This window comes from Scylla paramamosain, chromosome 9, assembly GCF_035594125.1.
Source record: "Scylla paramamosain isolate STU-SP2022 chromosome 9, ASM3559412v1, whole genome shotgun sequence".
Taxonomy (NCBI): Eukaryota; Metazoa; Arthropoda; class Malacostraca; order Decapoda; family Portunidae; genus Scylla; species Scylla paramamosain.
The window spans coordinates 10,307,387-10,327,500 of record NC_087159.1 but is presented as its reverse complement, the minus strand read 5'-3'; the positions used below and the strand labels follow the sequence as shown (position 1 = coordinate 10,327,500).

At 35.9% G+C, this 20,114-nt stretch overlaps 1 protein-coding gene across 1 annotated transcript in view; it reads left to right on the top strand.

Annotated features, from left to right (window-relative positions):
• LOC135103556 (cholecystokinin receptor type A-like) overlaps window positions 1-20,114 on the top strand; it is a 77,490-nt gene that overhangs the window by 33,117 nt on the left and 24,259 nt on the right.

Genomic DNA, 20,114 nt, shown 5'->3' with positions numbered 1-20,114 from the left:
CGGTCAGTTATCACATGGAGGTTAATCAAAAGTATAGCTCGTTCAATAAAAATTTGCATTTGAAGTATTTGAATTCCACAACCACTGCTGAGTCTATTGGTGTCAATCCAAATGATCCGTCTTTTACATCAGATGACCTATGGCAAAAAATATAGAGACCTGTATGACTATCACTACAGAATGCTTGCCAAATATGTCTCCTAATGGTTTAAGCTCGTGCAGCTCTGCCAAGAGGACACTAAAGTGATGCTCACTCTTTTGGCAGTTCAAAAACGAAAGATAAATATTGAAGGAAAATAGTGTAACAATGATTGGGAACTATGTGTGCGCCTCCATGAGAGAGAGAGAGAGAGAGAGAGAGAGAGAGAGAGAGAGAGAGATAAAAGGTTACTAGACTCATGTTGAAAGTCTCAGTTGAACACTCATCGGTCCCCATCATTATCATTATTTTGTCCACAGCACCACTCAAAGAAATCTATCTCCAGAGAGCATCTGTTCTCCAGCTCTAACTTTTAAACCCATCATCACCAATCATCAAACCCGCCATCAAGTACAGACCCCAATACCACACCAGTATCACATCAACGCCCATCATTTCCTACTACCAATGACCATTTGCTATTCATTATCTTCACTACCACCCATCACTCCCACAATCTACATCACTCATTATGGCATCACTATATCATGTCCCATCACCTTACATTACACTTCCTCATATTTTCAGACATGATACAAAGACGATAATGAACTTTTTAATACCATTCCTCTGAGATCAGCTTCCTTTATTCTTTCGACTCCCTCAAGAAAATTGAAGGTTTTTTTTTTTTTCATCTGAAAGCTTCAATTTCCTCTTCTACCTCTTACGAAAGGAAATTGAAGTTCTTTAATTTACATTTCTTGGAGGTACAGAGGTTAAGAGGGGATTTAATAAAGGTCCAAATGTGTTATAGCTACATAACAAGTGTCATGTTATTGACTGAGTTTACCCTGAAAAGGAACACGTTTTCTTAGTGTCCCCCGTGTTCCGTCTTCCTTCTAAACCTATCTTTATTCTTAGTTATAAGTTAGTATAAGGCTTATTTACTCATTTTATATCATGTAGTATTATTCTCTTCATAATTTAAGTTCTTTATATGTATGTATATGTAAGGTAAAAGGTGTATTTGAGGTGAGATTTGTGGAGACAAGGCGACGATACACATCTGGCTTGTGTATCTGAATCAGCAAATTCTTCTACAGAGCGCCAGAAGCCTTGAGGGAGAACATAGGGTGGCGTTTCTCAGGAGATAAATTCGGGTGTGGTGTGGTAATGGAGTGTGTGTGTGTGGAGGTATTAGTGATGTGACGGTATAACCTTAATATCCAGGATCAGTTAGGTACCAAATTACCAGGTGTGGTACCAAGAGGTCTTGTCCGCTGAAATTTGGTTGGTGAGTTGTGTTGGTTATGTAACGCTGAAGGGGTAGTGTCCTGAGGGGATAGTGTCAGGGTGAAAGGCAGCCATTTTATAGTTGGGGCTGCGGTAATGTTGTGGCGTCATTGGTGTCTTTGGGGGTGGTGTTGTGGTGTTATTGGTGATCTATGGTGATGGTGGTGATGTCTTGTGAGGTGTGAGGAGGTAAAATATGGGAATTGCTATTTGGTGACGCGGTGCTATTTGGTGACAGCGTCTAGGGAAATTCCTACAGCTGGGGAAAATATTTCAGCGGCCTATGAAGGAGTAAAAGGGTTTTAGTGCTTTTTGAAGTGACGGGAATGTCATATATTGATGTGTATAACCTCTGAGCAATAAGGGAGGCGATATAAGAGCCTAAGTAAAAGGGGGAATCTATTGTGAGTGAGTGAGAATTATTCTGTGCTGGTCTAGGCTAGAAATTTGTTCCTTAATTTCCTTTAATGTGTACTACCTCAATTTGTTTGTGAGTTAACATTATTATTAATATAGCCTGTTATTATATAGAATAATTTTCTACAGCAATACTGATCTGGTATTGAGGTGATTTCTGGCGTGCTGTGCCAAGGTAAGGGTTTTGTGAGAGGGTTTAATAACTGGCGATTTTGGATAGGTCGGGTAGGTATTCGAAGCCTTTAAAAATCCAGACCTTTAAAACTTTCTGGGATCAGTGTAACATTCACTTTCTTGGAAAGATAACCGGGACTGTGACACGAGGGTGACATAAGAAATACAGGACAAGAAATATATAATGGGTTCAAGCATGATAAAGTTAGATTAAGAAAAAAATTAGGAAGGAACTCGTTCTCAAATAAAGTGGTAGATTAATGCAATAGGCTCAGTAGTCAGGTTGTTAGTGCCGAGTCATTAGGCTGCTTAAAAAAAAAAAAAGATAAATTTGTAATATTTACTCTCATTAGTATCAGGAGTGCTAGTATTATGAAGCGATACTTCATAATTGTCACAAGGAGTCCAAGCTTACATGTTATATTATCTAATGTGTTTATCGAACCCAACTGTGAGTTGAAGGAATATAGGGTCAGTGTATTAGTGAAAGAATTTGCTGACATTTATGTCTGAGCATGATAGGTAGAAATAGGTATGTTTCACAGAGGGACTGCCACGTGTTGATCTGATGGGTTCTTGCAGCTTCCTTTATTTTCCTATTCTTATGTTCTAAGCGACCAGAATTGATCAGTGGGCGACCATTACGTCTCTCGTATTTTAGACACATACAGACATGAACACTTCTCTTCTGAGTTAAGTTGAACGGAAGGCGAGTCACTAAGGATCCTGGAATCTATACCAAAGTATTAGACATTGAGTGGTACAACTCCTCTTTGGAAAACTAATCAACCTCACACAAAATTTTCTCGAAGCATTTCCTCGCTTTTCCTTAACAAGGATTTCAAGCCAATATACAATTAATATACCACACCTGTATGTAATTATACTATAAATGGATATGATTATGTACTATTACCTATCAGTCAAATAGACATATCGGACTCTCCATGGAAATGTGGAAAAACATTATTAACATGTACTCTGATGATCACTGACGTCAATGCAATGTTTCTGTAATTCCCTCCACGTACAAGCTGAGTAAAGCGAGACGTGCTGGAGAAATTCAGCAACGATACAAGGCAAATGCAATCCACTACGCAAGTCATATCTGTACGAAAATCACAACGTAATGAACGTCGACTGAAGATAGTTTTATTTACTAATATGACATACTCGCTGTATTTTGTTCAAATTTTAGATGACTTTGACCTCTTGGAGTTTGTGTATCTCGGGAACACGCTGTCTTATGCAATCGTCTGGTGTCAGTTATTAATTTTTTCACTTTTCTCCATTTATAATAACTTACATTTTGGTCATGATGAAGGAAGACAAGTGGATGGAGTGGCGGCGTGGGAGAGTGGCTGAGTGGAGCCGTGGTGTCACTGCAGAGATATTATTTAAAGGGAAGTCGATGTCCGTGAGGTGAATGAACTCTGAATTACGCATTGAGTCCATAGGGAAGTTAGCACCTTCTAATGCGGTGTCCAGACTCTGCCATAAAAAAAGAAGAAAAAAAAAATTTAAATAAATGATGGAGCACAGAGATCAGCACGGGCTCCTTCAACCCTTCTGTACCTCCACAGACTGAGCAACAACTATCAGAAGTAAATTTCAGAGAAGTAAGCCTACAGACAGACCATCTAAGCCTCTAAAAGCAAAATTACAGGCCAGGCATCCCGGACTCAGGGAACAAAGCCTAAAGCCGCTGTAGGATCAAGGAGTGAAAATCCCTTAATCAGTTTCCACACGCCTTTACAACCATAAAACGATCCCCCATAAAAAAAATAAAATAGAATAAATAAATAAATAAAAATAGCTTGAATAAAATGGTGTTTGTTCTCCCCATTTGGTTCAAGCAGAACTCGAGCAATTTCACAGTGACGAAATTTCAGGCGAGGTACTCCTATGTTTACGAGTATATATTTTTTCTCTCTTGCTTCGTAATATTTCGGATTTAAGAACATGAGAAATAAGAGAAGCTGCAAGAAGCCATGAGGCTTACACGTGGCAGTCGCTGTATGAAATATACCTATTTCTTCCTACCATCCCCATCCATAAATCCGACTAATTTTCTCTTAAAGCTCCCTAATCTCTTAGCACTAACAACTTGATTACTGAGTCCGTTTCATTCATCTACTACTCCATGTGGGAACCAAATTCTTCCTGTTTCTTTCTTAAACCTAAATTTTTCAAGCTTGAACCCGTTATTTCTTGTTCTGTACAGGTTGCTGACCCCTTACTTACGTCCCCCATGTTATAACCCTTATACCACTTAAAGCCTTCTATCAGGTCCCCTCTTAACCTACGTCTCTCTAAAGAATGTAAATTTAACAGCTTCAATCTCGCCTCGTAAGGAATACTCCTCATCCCCTGTATCCTTTTAGTCATTTTCCTTTATGATTCAAATAGACCTATATCCTTCCTGTAATGTGGGGACCAGAACTGCACAGCGTAGTCTAGTGGATTTTCGCGGGAAGGTGCCACTGTGGGGAAACACAAACATTTTTTTGGTGTATTTCTTGGGTACACGTTCCACAACATTTTTTTTTTCTTTTTTTTTGGCAATGCTCTCTTGTTTGGTTTCATTTTTCTTTCATCCCCTCTCTCTCTCTCTCTCTCTCTCTCTCTCTCTCTCTCTCTCTCTCTCTCTCTCTTCTTCTTCTTCTTCTTCTTCTTCTTCTTCTTCTTCTTCTTCTGTTCGCCACGAAAAAAAACTTAAACTGCAACAACAAGGATAATAAAAGCAACATCGAGCAATAATAATGACAACACGAGCACAGCCATGAGGAGTGATCAGGAGCGATACCAAGAACAACAACGAAACAGCTACAACAACAACAAGAGGAAGATAAAAAAAGAAAAACAACAGCAGCAGGAATGCAACAATAAAAATGACAGAGAAAATAGAAAAAGTGGGAAAAACACCAGAGATAAAAGTAGTATTAATAGTAAAACTACTACTACTACTACTACTACTACTACTACTACTACTACTACTACTACTACTACTACTACTACTACTACTACTACTACCACTACCACTACTACTACGACTACGACTAATTATTATTATCACTATTCTTACGTATTATTATTATTATCATTACCATTATTATTATTATCATTATTATTATTATTATTATTATTATTATTATTATTATTATTATTATCATTATTATTATCATTATTGTTATTATTATTATTATTATTAATATTATTATTATTATTATTATTATTATTATTATTATTATTATTATTATTACCATTATTATTATCACTATTATTATTATCACTACTACTGCTACTACTACTACTACTACTATTATCATTACTTTATAAAATGTAAAGGAGAAGGATAAAACTGAAGCTGTCATTTCTCTACTTTCTTATTGGCATATATATATATATATATATATATATATATATATATATATATATATATATATATATATATATATATATATATATATATATATATATATATATATATATATACATATATTCTTTTTTTACGGAATGCAAAAACTGACAGACAGCGTGATTAATCCAAAAACTGATGCTGCCAACAAATTTCGGTTCTTGTCAATGGAAACGAATACACCATACTCATATTACACATACATACGATGCCAGGCGGAACAAGCAAAATATAAACACTTCAACATTGGTTACAAAAAAGAGGGTGGGGAACAAAGTTTACAGTTATTTGAAACACAAACACACACACATACACCTCTCCCCTCCCCTCCTCTCTCTCTCTCTCTCTCTCTCTCTCTCTCTCTCTCTCTCTCTCTCTCTCTCTCTCTATCTCTCTCTCTCTAAGGTAGAAAAAAGAAAGAGAGAGACAAAAAATGTTACCAGTTCCCAGGCTACGTTTTCTTTCTCTCCCTACGCCGCACGCTATACCAAACCACACTAACAAAAACTTTTCCCATATCTTCCCACCTGTCCCTACCATACGTCCCCTTAAATCTGACCAATAACAAACTTCTCTCCCCACTTCCCGCCATCTGTCTCCACCATACAGGCTCCTAAAATGTAGGTGCTTATGGTAAAAGTTGATTCCTCAGCCATATCTCACAACTGGATACGTGAAGTGGTAGAGAGGTATAGGTTTTTGTACATTTGGGTGTCTCTCTCTTGTCACGTCTCGTCTCGTCTCATCTCGTCTCTTTTTTCTCTTTCTCCCCGCTGTTTGCCTCCTGTACCCAGCAATTATCGGTCCGCAGTTGCTGTTCCTTCCCAGCTCGTATTGTTATAAGGGCGATCCATTAAGTGCAGTGTCTAAAGAATTTCTGTCTCTCGGTCACAGTTTTCTTCCGCCTCCACGTTTTTGTTTTCGTGAGGAGTTAGTTTTCTCTTTTTTTTTGGGAGGGTTTTATTTAATCTTTTATGAGTTAATTAGCTATTTTATACAGCATTTTGGAAAGTATAATCATCAACCGCAGAAAGCATGGAGTCGTTTTTAGGCACATTGCTCCTAAATTTAATTAATAAAGAAGCAGGCCCTTCTCATTTTCTTTCATATTTTTGGATTGAGTTTCTCCATTATTTAATTTATCATATCAATTATTCATTCATTCTTTTGGGGAAAGAAAGCAATCATTTATTTCAAAGCCACTTACCGAGAAGAAAAGTTAGTGAAAATTAGATTATAAAATAAATTAAGGAACAAAATGAAGACTAAAACTAAAATGGAAAGTCATTAGATATTCGTAATAACATACATATGGAAAAGATTATGGCACTTCTTATTTCGTGACTATAACCTGATGGTGACGAATGCTGATGTGCGAATAGCAAGAACACCACTCCTGGAAACTACAGCAAAACACTGAATGGGAGAAGAGTCAGCTGCTCCCTCTTCTTCCCCATGCACTACTAGATGTACCGTAAAGCTGTTATTAGAGAACAGACACTTTATGCCACCAACTAAATTTACATCAATGAACGCAACACGGATCACCAAAAAAAAAAAAAAAAAAAAAGACTATTGAAGAATCCAAATAAAGGCTCCCTCCCCCCATAAAAAAGATGACACACACACACACACACACACACACGCACACACACACACACACACACACACACACACAGAAAGATTATTAACAACACAACAAGACTCACGGGTTGAAGGGGTTGTGGAAGTTGCTGGAGGAAGATTTTGAGTTGCATCTATGTGGGTTACCTTGTTAATTTGCTTGAGACGCAGAGTGTGAGGTTTGAAAAGACGCAGAGGCCATGCGATGTTTTTTCTTCTGTTTGGAAATGTTTTTGCTTCTTGTTAAGGTTAATGTTGCTGTTGTTGTTATTGTTATTGTTGTTGTTGTTGTTGTTGTTGTTGTTGTTGCTTTTGTTGTTGCTGTTTTTAATGATGTTGGTGTTGTTGTTGTTGTTGTTGTTGTTGTTGTTGTTGTTGTTGCTGCTGCTGCTTTTGTTGTTGTTGTTTTTAATGATGGTACTATTGTTGTTGTTGTTGTTGTTGTTGTTGTTGTTGTTGTTTTAATGATGGTACTGTTGCTGCTGCTTTTGTTGTTGTTGTTTTTAATGATGGTACTATTGTTGTTGTTGCTGTTGTTGTTGTTGCTGTTGTTGTTGTTGTTGTTGTTGTTGTTGTTGTTGTTGTTGTTGTTGTTGTTGTTGTTGTTGTCGTTGTTGTTGTTGTTTTTATTATCATCATTATCACCACTGCATTACATTACTTCATCAAGACTACGTAATCATAAAGAATAAATTCAAAATAATATCTCATCTCTTCCTTATTCTCATACTTTTGACTTAAGACTTTTTTGTCATTTCGCTTTTTTTTTTCTTTTTAACCTTCACCGGAAAAAAAAAAAAAAACAGAAAGCGCAATTAAAGAAAATATTGAGTTTGAATTTAAAGTTCACATTTTATTACTACAAACGAATATGCCAGACAGATGCATACAATGTCAAATGTCAAGCAAAATAAAAACTCGTGGACACTGTCACCAGATTTGCGATGAGGATTTGAATTAACTTGCATAACTAGAATAATTTTGCTTTGCGCTGTAAATATTCAAGCCATCTCTGTATGACTGCCTGTATGTAAATCTCTCTCTCTCTCTCTCTCTCTCTCTCTCTCTCTCTCTCTCTCTCTCTCTCTCTCTCTCTCTCTCTCTCTCTCTCCAGTGTGGGAGGATGGTTAGGGGGGAGGTTACGGTCGAAGTTGATTAGCGTGGGAGAAATGTAGCGTGGGAGGCTGCTGGGAGGGAGTCTAGCGTTGGAGGAGGCAGGGGTGGGAAGGAGTGAAGAGGGAGAAGGGGCCACAAACATGCTCTGGGATTACCATGGTAGAGAACAGCCAATATAACCTTACCAATCATTTCCACTAGATGCTCTAACTTTGAATTTACCGTAACACAATGTATCCAGTTCTTTAAGGGAAAGCCCAGTGCCATAACTCATATTTCCTACTTGAACTTCTCACATTTTGGTCTGATTTACCGTCGAGGGAAGAGGCGACGGGGAAAGCTTGGGGTTGAATTAATGCTTATGAAATATGACACACCGCCCATTTCCTGCGATTACAGGCAAGTAAATTATACTTATATCAAGACAATCCCTCGTTTTCAAAATTGTTATTTTCTTACACATAGCGATAGGAAGAACTTGTATAAAATAAATACTTCTAAAAAATTTCACATGAACCATCCTCAGCAACCTGAGAAGCATTTACGTGAAAAGTTACGTGACTTGTAACAGAAACCTCTAAAAATAGCGTCCTTGCCACTGGCCTGCGTCATGTTGGTAGATTGGTTGCATAAAATAATTGGTTAATGGGGAATGACACGCGGCGTGACTCATACCATCACGCCAAAGCGCCGACCCAAAAAGTTATGTATGCTGTGAATATGGAAAGTACCTCGCCTTTAAAAATCCTCGTGAATGCCCTTATACGTTGCCATAAATAAATATGCCATGACTCTGGAGGACCATATTCTGAAACACTTCAGCGCCGCACTTCCATTATACTCGAAACGTTCTCCTTGAAGTTACGGGTTTTCAAGAGTGTTTTTGTGGTTCCAGTGACAGATTGATGAGATTTTTACATTATTAACAGCAGAAACACCCTTGACAATATGGTTTATCATCTCTCCGGCCTTAGAAAATAGTCGTGGTGAGACAGCAGAACGTTTCTGAATACTGGCCTACATATGTACCAACTGATGGCAGTGGACGTGGAGGAATACTTGAACCGACACCCTGCACTCACACACACAATCGCTGGTTAGCAGTCCGTTGGTGGGATAGCCGGAAAGAAAAAAAAAGAGAGAGAGAGAGAGAGAGAGAGAGAGAGAGAGAGAGAGAGAGAGAGAGAGAGAGAGAGAGAGAGAGAGAGAGAGAGAGAGAGAGAGAGAGAGAGAGAAGAGGGAGGAGGTGAGATGTAGGGTATGGGATTGTGACTCTTACATGTATGCTATCGGGAGCTTACTGCATGGGCTATATTGAGACAGGCAGGTTACATGACTGAAAGACGATAAGCATATATATATATATATATATATATATATATATATATATATATATATATATATATATATATATATATATATATATATATATATATATATATATATATATATATATATATATATATATAACTCTGCAAGGCGAGCCGGGTGAACGCACTCTGGGGAGATACTCGTAACAGAGGATAAGTGAGCGTGTGTCAGTACTTCTTCTGCGAAGACAGGTATTTGTAATAAAGAATGATGTCTTTTTTAAGGTGTTAGAAAAAAGAGTACGTGACATACTACTATATATCAATTGAATTCCCCGATGGAATTTAATATAACTTAATTCATAGAGCGGATTTTGTTCTGTACAGGATGTTATTTAAGAAAAAAATATATGATATTTTTTAGTTGATCATGAAAAAATGATAAAGACAAAGAAAATGAATTATATGTATCTACTAATCTTATTGCTTCCCAGAAATCTATTAGAATAAAATGAGAGAAAATTTCATCATGAACCAGAGACTGCCTATGAACGATCAGATTTTAGTTTATTTTTATTTTATTTTATTTTTTTTAAAGAGAAGGAAATTAGCAACATTAAGTGACAATCAAGCTGCCTCTTAAAAATCAATATTATAAAATGCACTGACTTTTCTGAATTCTTTGTGTTAAGATAAAAACAAAATAGAAGAAAACAAAGAAAAGTATAAATACATTAAAATATAAATCTCTAAACACTGCAGGTTTAAGATACAATCAAACGAAACTTAATGTAGCATAGGAACATAATGAAAAAAAAAAATAGTTACCACTCTTTTTTTAGACCACACATTCAAAAATTATAGAGTCAAAGTTATAGTCATAATAACTACAGCTCCTCAATTTAAAAATCTAGTTTCAGTAGTTACAGTTGAGGAGAACCGAAGTATTGAAGTTACTCGTAATGGTTAGTCCCTTGACACACAACACGTTAACACTTTTCACTGCGATATGCAACAGTTCACAGCACTAAAAACAATGCAATTTCCGGTCAGTACAACGTTTGGATGTGGCTGTAGAACAAACAAACAAACAAAAAGTCTCAATGATCAGTAATTGATAAAAGACGTGTTATTTGCGAACGAGTTAAAGAAGACATGGCAGGGCATACATTTACGAGTACAACCCTTCAGCCAAAACCAGTAACCACCCTTTTACACACCACGTGATGAAGGCAAGGAAAAAAAAAGTTCTCAGATTACAAGTCTTATTAACTATGTAATGAGTGTACTCGTGTGTGTATGTTGCCTCTCTCTTATTGGTATACTGCTGCTAACTTTAACCTTTTTACAGACCGCTAAAAGAGTAAAAAAAACAAGGTATAATATTCAAGTTAGTTACAATTGTTACGACTATCTTAACACGTCTGGAATCACGCCTCCCCAGCACTCTGCGAATGACAGAAGGCACGAGGCAGGATTTCCATGAACAAAATCTCCCCCGTGGTGCACCAAAAGTGCAGTTATGTGTCGCAATTCATTTATTCATTCATTCATTATTGTTCCTTTAAGCATTTTTAATTTTCTACTTGTGTACTGGAGAAAGAAATGCAGTATTCTAAGGAAGGTTATTCCTAAAGAAGAGAATAAAGCATAAAAAAAAAAAAAATGAAAATATGAAAATGGAAATAAAGACGCTATCCCTTACATTCAACGTAAAAAATTTAAAATAAGAAAATAAATGAAAAAAAATTGGGCTTCTTCCATTAATTAAATTAAAAATTAATCCCTGAGAAAATGAAAAGACTTCCTCAGCACAAATTATAAATTATTAAGCTAAAATTACAAGAAAAACAAAATATATATTATTTTTGCATTCCATTTCTGAAATTACAAGAGAAAACGCAGAAATAAAAAAAATCAGGTGCTAAAGTTGAAAAAAAAAAAAAGCAATCATCAGAGTGAGTTCAGACTACAATTTTTGAAGTAGACATGTGCTGCACGTGACACGCTCCTGATAACTGAAATGATGGACAACTTGGTGAAAATACACTGAAAATAGATCATTATTGTTTTGCATACATGTTTCTCTCGCGGTAATGAAGCGCAGACAAGGGATGTTTTTCCTACATAATAAAAAAAAAAAAAAAAGATAAATAAATAAATAAATATAAAAAAAAAAAAAAAAAATTGACGCTCCTAGTTGCATTGCAGGTTGAATATGTATGACATTAAAATGTTGTATTTGTTGTGACCTTTCTTGTGCATAGATATTTTTCCTGTCTCGTATTCCTTGTCATTTTGCTGATTGACTCTCTCTCTCTCTCTCTCTCTCTCTCTCTCTCTCTCTCTCTCTCTCTCTCTCTCTCTCTCTCTCTCTCTCTCTCTCTCTCTCTCTCTCTCTCTCTCTCTCTCTCTAATACGGCAGATATGTTCTTATTATTTCTCTCCCCTTCTCCGCCCACTCATTCTTCTCCAATGCATCTCAGATTCCCGACTTCTCTTCCCTTCATCTCCTTCCCCTAAAAGAGTTGCCTTATATTTAATTTCATAATACATATATAATTCTCTCTCTCTCTCTCTCTCTCTCTCTCTCTCTCTCTCTCTCTCTCTCTGTTATATGTGTGTAACTTAACCCTCAAGGCACGGTTAGCAGTAAAACAGGAGGAGAGAAAGAGGAGGCCATCGATCTCGTTTCGCGCCATAGGACGCCTGCGGTAATGAAGGGAGGGCGGTAAGTAGTAGGACAATAAATGGAGCGTGCGTGCTGAGGGTGAACTGCTGCAATATTCTCGTGTCATTCAGGAACATTGCGTTTTCTAGCTATTTAATGCGGTTACAATGAGAAGGAAAATTATACAGTTTATAACGGTTCTACTTCTGTTGCTGCCGCTGCTGCTGTTGATATTGCTGATAATGCTGCTGGTACTAATGGTATTGCTGCTGCTGCTGCTGTTGTTGCTGCTAATAATGATGCTGCTACTGGTAATGCTACTGCTGCTCCTGCTAATGTTGTTGATGCTACTACTAATGCTCCCACTGCTGCTTCCACAGCTACTATTACTACTGCCACCACAATCCCCACTACCACCACCACTACTACTACTACTACTACTACTACTACTACTACTACTGCTGCTGCTGCTGCTGCTGCTGCTGCTGCTGCTGTTGCTGGTGCTAGTGCTGCTGGTGCTGCTGGTGCTGTTGTTGTTGCTGTTGCTACTTTTATTATATCTGTTACGAGTAATAGAGACGTAAACTTCCTCTTCCAGCGGTTCTTTCATATCTAAAATCCTCGCGAAAAGAAGGAATTAAACTAACTGGAAAGAAACTACGAGGTCGGAAATATACAATACCTTTTTACTTCACTCGTTCACGTCTCTTTCTCGCATTTACTTCTGACACACGTCACCGCTGATTTACCCTGCACTGTCACATCTCACATCGACATCTGCGTTCCTGAAAGCGTTGTCACATCCACACACCCGGTCGGAGCTTTTACTTCGAATGCTGCATACAGAGACATCGAATGCTATCATGCTTTTTTTTTTTGTTACCCTAGCTGTATTAAAAGATAAATAAATAAACATATCGATCATCTTACAAGCCAAAAAAAAAAAAAAAAAAAAAAAGAAAAAAAAAGAAACAACACAAAGGATACAAGTACAAAAAAACAAACCTACTGAACCTTAGAACTCTGAGAAATTACATTATACCAAGCCCATCTCTTATCCTTCAGACAGGCATGCTTTACCTCTGCCAATTAACGCTTACCTACTCCCGCCTCTCCGCCCTTCAGCCAGCATTTCCTCAACGTGACACCAATTGTACCCCAGGGTTATGGGGTTCTTGTGGTCAGTTGCTTTCCCTTCTGGTACACCGGCGAGTTACTGGCTATAATAGCATCAGGGCACGACAGCTGCGGTCCTATGGTGATGTGTGTTCAAGGTCCGAGTGTTGTAGTGGTTATGTTACGTTGATGTTGCTGTTATTGTGGTGGTGGTTGTATTGGTGGTAGTAGGAATATAATGAGTAGTACTCGAAACTTTATTATTATTATTATTATTATTATTATTATTATTATTATTATTATTATTATTATTATTACTCTTAATATTATTATTACAGTTACTCATAATTATTATTACTATCATCATTACTCTTATTTTTTCATTATCATTATTATCATTATTATTATCAACAGCAGCAGTATTAGTAGTATTAGTATTATTATTATCATTATTATTATTATTATTATTATTATTATTATTATTATTATTATTATTATTATTAATAGTAGTAGTAGTAGTAGTAGTAGTAGTAGTAGTAGTAGTAGTAGTAGTAGTAGTAGTAGCAGAAGTAGTAGTAGCAGAAGTAGTAGCAGCAGTAGTGGCAGTAGTAGCAGTAGTAGCAGTACTAGCAACAGCAGCAGCAGGAGCAGCAGCAGCAGCAGCAGTAGTAGTAGTAGTAGTAGTAGTAGTAGTAGTAGTAGTAGTAGTAGTAGCAGCAGCAGCAGCAGCAGCAACAACAACAATAATATCCACAGGATTCTCGTAATATAACACTAACAGACTCAATTAAGTTTAGAACGCTCTACAATACACCATTTCTTGTCTTAGGCTTCGGGTGGTCGTCTAGGTTACACACACTGATGAAGACGGCCACCTCTTAATGGAGTAATCTGTATTAATGGGAAGTGCTAATCACGTTAGACACAGTTCTAAGCGTTGAAATTAAACCCGTAATATTCATGAGTCTCTAAACTGATATTACACAAATCGCCTCACGTTGAACAATTCTCATTAGTGCGCCAGTACTTAATTCCCAGCGAGAATCCACACTGCATTGATGAGAAGCACTTGGGTAGTAACACGATTTTTGTCTTTGACAAGCAAGTGTTATTTTCCAACTCTTTTCATAGCAAAACAATAGAAAATGTTCATTATTCCTGTCAAACCTTCCTTCAGTGGCTTTTATATATACATATATATATATATATATATATATATATATATATATATATATATATATATATATATATATATATATATATATATATATATATATATATATATATATTTTTTTTTTTTTTTACCCCAAAATAGCTAAATTTCACAATTTTTTTTCTAGATGCTGTCGCAGAGAACTCATTTGCTCTTGCCTTCATAAATTGACCACATATGTAGCAGAAAGCATCTAGAGAATGATTGCAGCTTCTTGATGCTATTTCACTTCTTGTGATGTTTTTTCTCGGGCAGCCAAAGTATTGTCAATTATATTGTCAATATATTGTCAATCAGTATTATAGAATATTTCTAGTCTTTCTAGAATGTGTTCCAGAATGTTCTCAATATTTCTAGAATATTCTTGAACCTATTTTAGAATATTCTGAATCATTTTAGAAAATTCTTGTAGATTCTAAAAAATTCTTGATACTTATACACATTTCTACTGTATTTTAGAAAGTTTTGGAACTTTCATTCATTCATTCATTCATTATCAAATATCTTTCACATTGTTCTGATACTTAGTAGCTCTTCTTCGTGGAACAGTTCAGGTTATTACAGAAATGAAATATTTAGTGTATAAAAAGGTGTTAGACTTGCAGGCATGCTAGCGGCAAGCAGCGTGGGTTTAATGGTTCAAAAGATTTGTTGCCCAAGGGTGACTGCACGTCCACATTAAAGAAGTGAGGCTATTCAGCTCATAAAAAAATGTCTTTAGATCCTCTGTGCAAACAAAAGCCACCCCCTTACAGCCAACACTCTCCACTACGTCCTCCCAAATTCTATTAAAATTTTACAGGACCAGTAATTAAGCGAGCTCTTTTCCTTTTATCTACTTTTTGTGGCCCGTAGTCAACATCCCTTTCACACACACACACACACACACACACCATAGTTGCAGTATTACAGACGAGTGTTTTGGCACCACCTCACCTGAATGCGAAACAAAACTCGCAGTTGAGAGTTGCAAGATAACAAAGGCAAGGATGTGAGGGCATTGTCTATCCGCAGAAATCAAAACGGACTACGTATTCAGTCACGAGTTGAGAGCACTAACCATTACAAAACAGGCTGCAATGAATCATAAACACACATTTCCTATTCCACAAATTACAAATAACACGAATAACACGAGTAGCTTTGCAAATGAGTGAAATACTAGTTAATGTCCTTAGATACAGCACGATGAAAATATATCCGAAGTTGTGTAACATAGCAATACTCATAAAAGGTTAAAGTATTAATGTTTATAGTGGGTAGTCGTGCGCGTGTATATCTTTGCATAGGATTAGGGATTATAGTGGATGAGTATTTTTTTTTTTTTTTTTGCATACTTATGAACACAAAAACACTTTATAAAAATGATTATATTTCTATTCCCACTCGTCTGTATCTGAACGGTCTTAGGGGATTAAAAATAAAAGAAACTCATTATTTTTGCACACATTAAAAACACAAAAGCAAATTACAAAAAATGCATATGATTTATTTCTGTTGCGTCATAATTCAGGAAACCAAGCCGCCACACATCGCCAGTTAGTCCCGGAAGCAAAACCTAGAGGCCCGTCCACGTGTGTGCGCCAAATGATGAAAGGGAAAACTGCCCGCTACAGTGGGGAAAAAAGCAATTAGCGGAATTAATTTCAAATTCTCTCTCTCTCTCTCTCTCTCTCTCTCTCTCTCTCTCTCTCTCTCTCTCTCTCTCTCTCTCTCTCTCTCTCTCTCTCTCTCTCTCTCTCTCTCCATTAGCGGCCAAGTAGCTTCACCATTCTCCTTCCTAAACCATTTATATGAGTTCAATGTAAATAATTTTCCCTTCAATATTTCTTTTTGTAATGGCGTTCATTTAATTCATTCTTTGTCTTCCTTCCCTCCTACCACCTTCTACCTCCCCGAGTATGCAGTCACTCTAATTTTCTTGCTCTTCGCGAAACTTTGAAATTCGAGCCCTACCTTCTTGTTTGGTTAAATGATGGTTCTCATAATTTTTCTATCCTCAGTAGCTCTTCTTAATAATTCTTTACTTCTCCTTGCCCACAGTACTGTCATTACCCTCTTATTCACTACATTTCCATTGTCTCTGCTATTCTTTTACATATCTTCTCTCCTTCTTCATGTCTAGCGCTACTGACCAGACAACACCAGCACTGTCAGGGGAGTATTTGCATTCAGGATATTTGTAAGGACGTTTTCTATATTGCGAAAAGCTACTTTGAAATTCAGATAATGGATTTAATTTCTTCTTCACTAGTACCACAGTCTAATACCACAATGCCCATGTAAAAATTTTAACAAGATTCACATTTTTTTCCTGATATTGGAAGACTGGATTTTTTTTCTAACATCAGACAACCCACGTAACAAGATAAGTGTGTGCGCGTGTGTGTGTGTGTGTGCATATATATATATATATATATATATATATATATATATATATATATATATATATATATATATATATATATATATATATATATATATATATATATATATATATATATATATATATATATATATATATATATATATATATATATATATATATATATATATATATATATATATGAAAAGGAAACGGAAAAAAATAAGAAAAAGATTTTGAAGACAGATGGAAAACGGAAATATAATGGAGGAGAGAGAGAAAAGTGAAATTCCAGCAATAACGAATAAAAAAATATCCCATTGTGAAGAAAGAATAGTTAAAACTGGAGATAAAATGTAGATTACAATAAGAAAGAAGAGAATATACGTGCTGAGAATCCTGAGAAACACCATCAATTAGACATAATGGTGGTAACAGGTAGCAGGAAATATATCAAAGTACAACAGTAAAAAAGAAAGGCATTAGATACAGTCAGTTGAGCAGAAAATATGATGAGAGATATAACACATGGTTCTGCTTCTTTAGAAATACTGACTACTACTGACTACGCTGCTGGATGGCAATTGTTGTGTACAGAAGATACATCCGGGTAAGGGATAAGAATTTTAATAGATGGATCAGAGCGCCTAGCAAGAGATGTGAGACTTTTGTTAATATTCATCCTCAATAGGCGAAAAATTGATAATATCTACTACGGAGGTCACTCTTACGATGTTTCAAAATATATGATTACCTGGAAAGTTATCAATAAAAACGCAATTTGAATTTCAGAGACACTAATTACTGCATCATTAAAAATCTCTTCCTTAGGTTCAGGATTCAGAAATATATGGAAAAGAAAATAAATCCTCTCATCAGTTCCAAAAGGGAAGGTTTCTGACAAGAAATACTGGAAATGTTAGGCTGTGTTATACAAGAGTGTAATAAGATCGAAATACGTATCAGTAAAACAAGAAAAATAAATAAAAAGAATGAGTCTCGAAAAACGACGCTGTGCACACACATTTGCTTATGTGTTTGGGTCACATGCCACAACAAGACTCAGCAAGTAGGCCAGAGAGGAAAGGAAAAGTATAAAAAAAAATAAAAAAAACAGGGAAAAATGTTCTGTAAAGTGGTAGTATACCAAGACTGTAACAAAATTTTCGAAATGTCGCACGTAATAACGAAAGTTTGGCAAAAAAAAATCGTGGAAAATTATCGAAATTTATCTTTAAAATTAGAGAGGTAAAAAATAAAACAGCTGAAGGAAAACTACAGAAACATGAATATATATATATATATATATATATATATATATATATATATATATATATATATATATATATATATATATATATATATATATATATATATATATATATATATATATATATATATATATATATATATATATATATATATATATATATATATATATATATATATATATATATATATATATTCAAGACATTTTCAAGAGAAAAAGACAAAAGCAAACCTACGAGGCGGCGTAGCGTACTGAAGGATCAAAGGGACCATAACATCTATCTGGGATGGACGGAAAGTTGATGCATTCAGCAGGCAGAGAAAAGGTTACAGTACGTATGTTGACAGACGCAAAAGTTTGTTGTGATAGGATTTCAATGCAAGAGACAGATAGTAAATAAGACCAGAGGAACTCCATCAGGGATGAGGTCAGAAAAGTTGAAACGATTTCAGTGAAAAGTGTTTTAATGACGGAGAAAAATATGCTGCAGTATAAATGGAAAATAAAAGAGCAAAAAATCAAATCAGATGAATAAATAAATAAAAAAACAAACACAGAATAATGACTTCGTTTCAGCTTTATATGCAAATGGAGGGAAAAATGAAGAAACTACCAGTAGATATCATGGAGACCCATCCCTCCACAGCCAAAGGGATAATAGTGTACAAGTAAGAGTCGATGAGGGTTAGTGAATGTAAAGTGAGGTGATGCAGACAGTCAGAGCAATCATGCCAGGTATCACTTATATTACTTAACAAGCTATCCCATAACTTACTTAACCTAACTTAATAAAACTTAACGTACCACCAAATCAGTCAGATTACAAACAGTGGAAAGAACAAAGATATCTTAATTAAAGTGGAAACTAATCTTGGGGAGACATTAGAACTGTTAAATTATAAAACAAACAAAGAAAAAGGAAAATAAAAAGACTCGTAAATGTGGAGGAAAGAGATAGATAAAATTAAATATAAAAAATCCAACACGTTAGTTTTATTACCCGAGTTTCGAGAAATGGTGCAAATGAAATGATTCACTGCCCGGGAAAGATATATAATTAAAAAGATGCTTGCAGAGAAGGGGGAAAGAAAGAGTAGTAAAGGAAAAGGAAGGAAGAAGAAAGACGAAGAATGAAAGAAGAAGAAAGAGACGAAGGTGGACAGAATGAGAGAGAAAAAGCCAGAAAGACAAATGGAAAGGCAGACAAAAGGACGGGGACAGAAAAAAAAAAAAAAATCAGGGACCGGAAATGGAGAGAAAGGAAGGAGGAACCAGATTCGGGAGTAAACTTAACAAAAAAAATATAGAAGCTCAAATTCAGTCAATCGACCAATCAATGTTAGTTGATTAAATAAGAAAAAAATATGCGATAAAGTGAAAACTAAACAACATATGTAACACGGATTTCTTCAGAAGCTTATCACTCATTCAGAGAAATAATCAGACGAAATAACAAAATAGTGAAAGTGTTCGTAAATCTAGACTGTTAATAAACTCAATTGAACAATCACATAAACAAATAAAAATATAAAAATTTCGAAATAAAAAAAAAGTACATCACGCAACTTTAAAGTGAAGCAAAAGAGGGAAAAAAAGAAAGAAATCAACAAACTAGAGTAAAGAAAATTTGATACAGTAACACACTCCTTAATCTCTCAACCATTTCGTAAATTATCAGTCACTTCAATCGAGCCATTCTATAAACGATTACTCAGTTGCCTCCCTTAATCCGGAAAACTGCCGGGGCTTTCGAGTCAATTAAGAGCTTATCAATACACACTTCAGCCACCGTGGAGTGCAGACTTCGACGCTCATGTTCCGGAGGAGGAGGAGGAGGAGGAGGAGGAGGAGGAGGAGGAGGAGGAGGAGGAGGAGGAGGAGGAGAAAGAGGAGGAGGAGGAGGAGGAGGAGGAGAAGCATTAACAGGAGTCAGGTTTAAACAGAATATAAAAGGGTATCCACATGCATAATAGTTTGATCTCCTTCGTT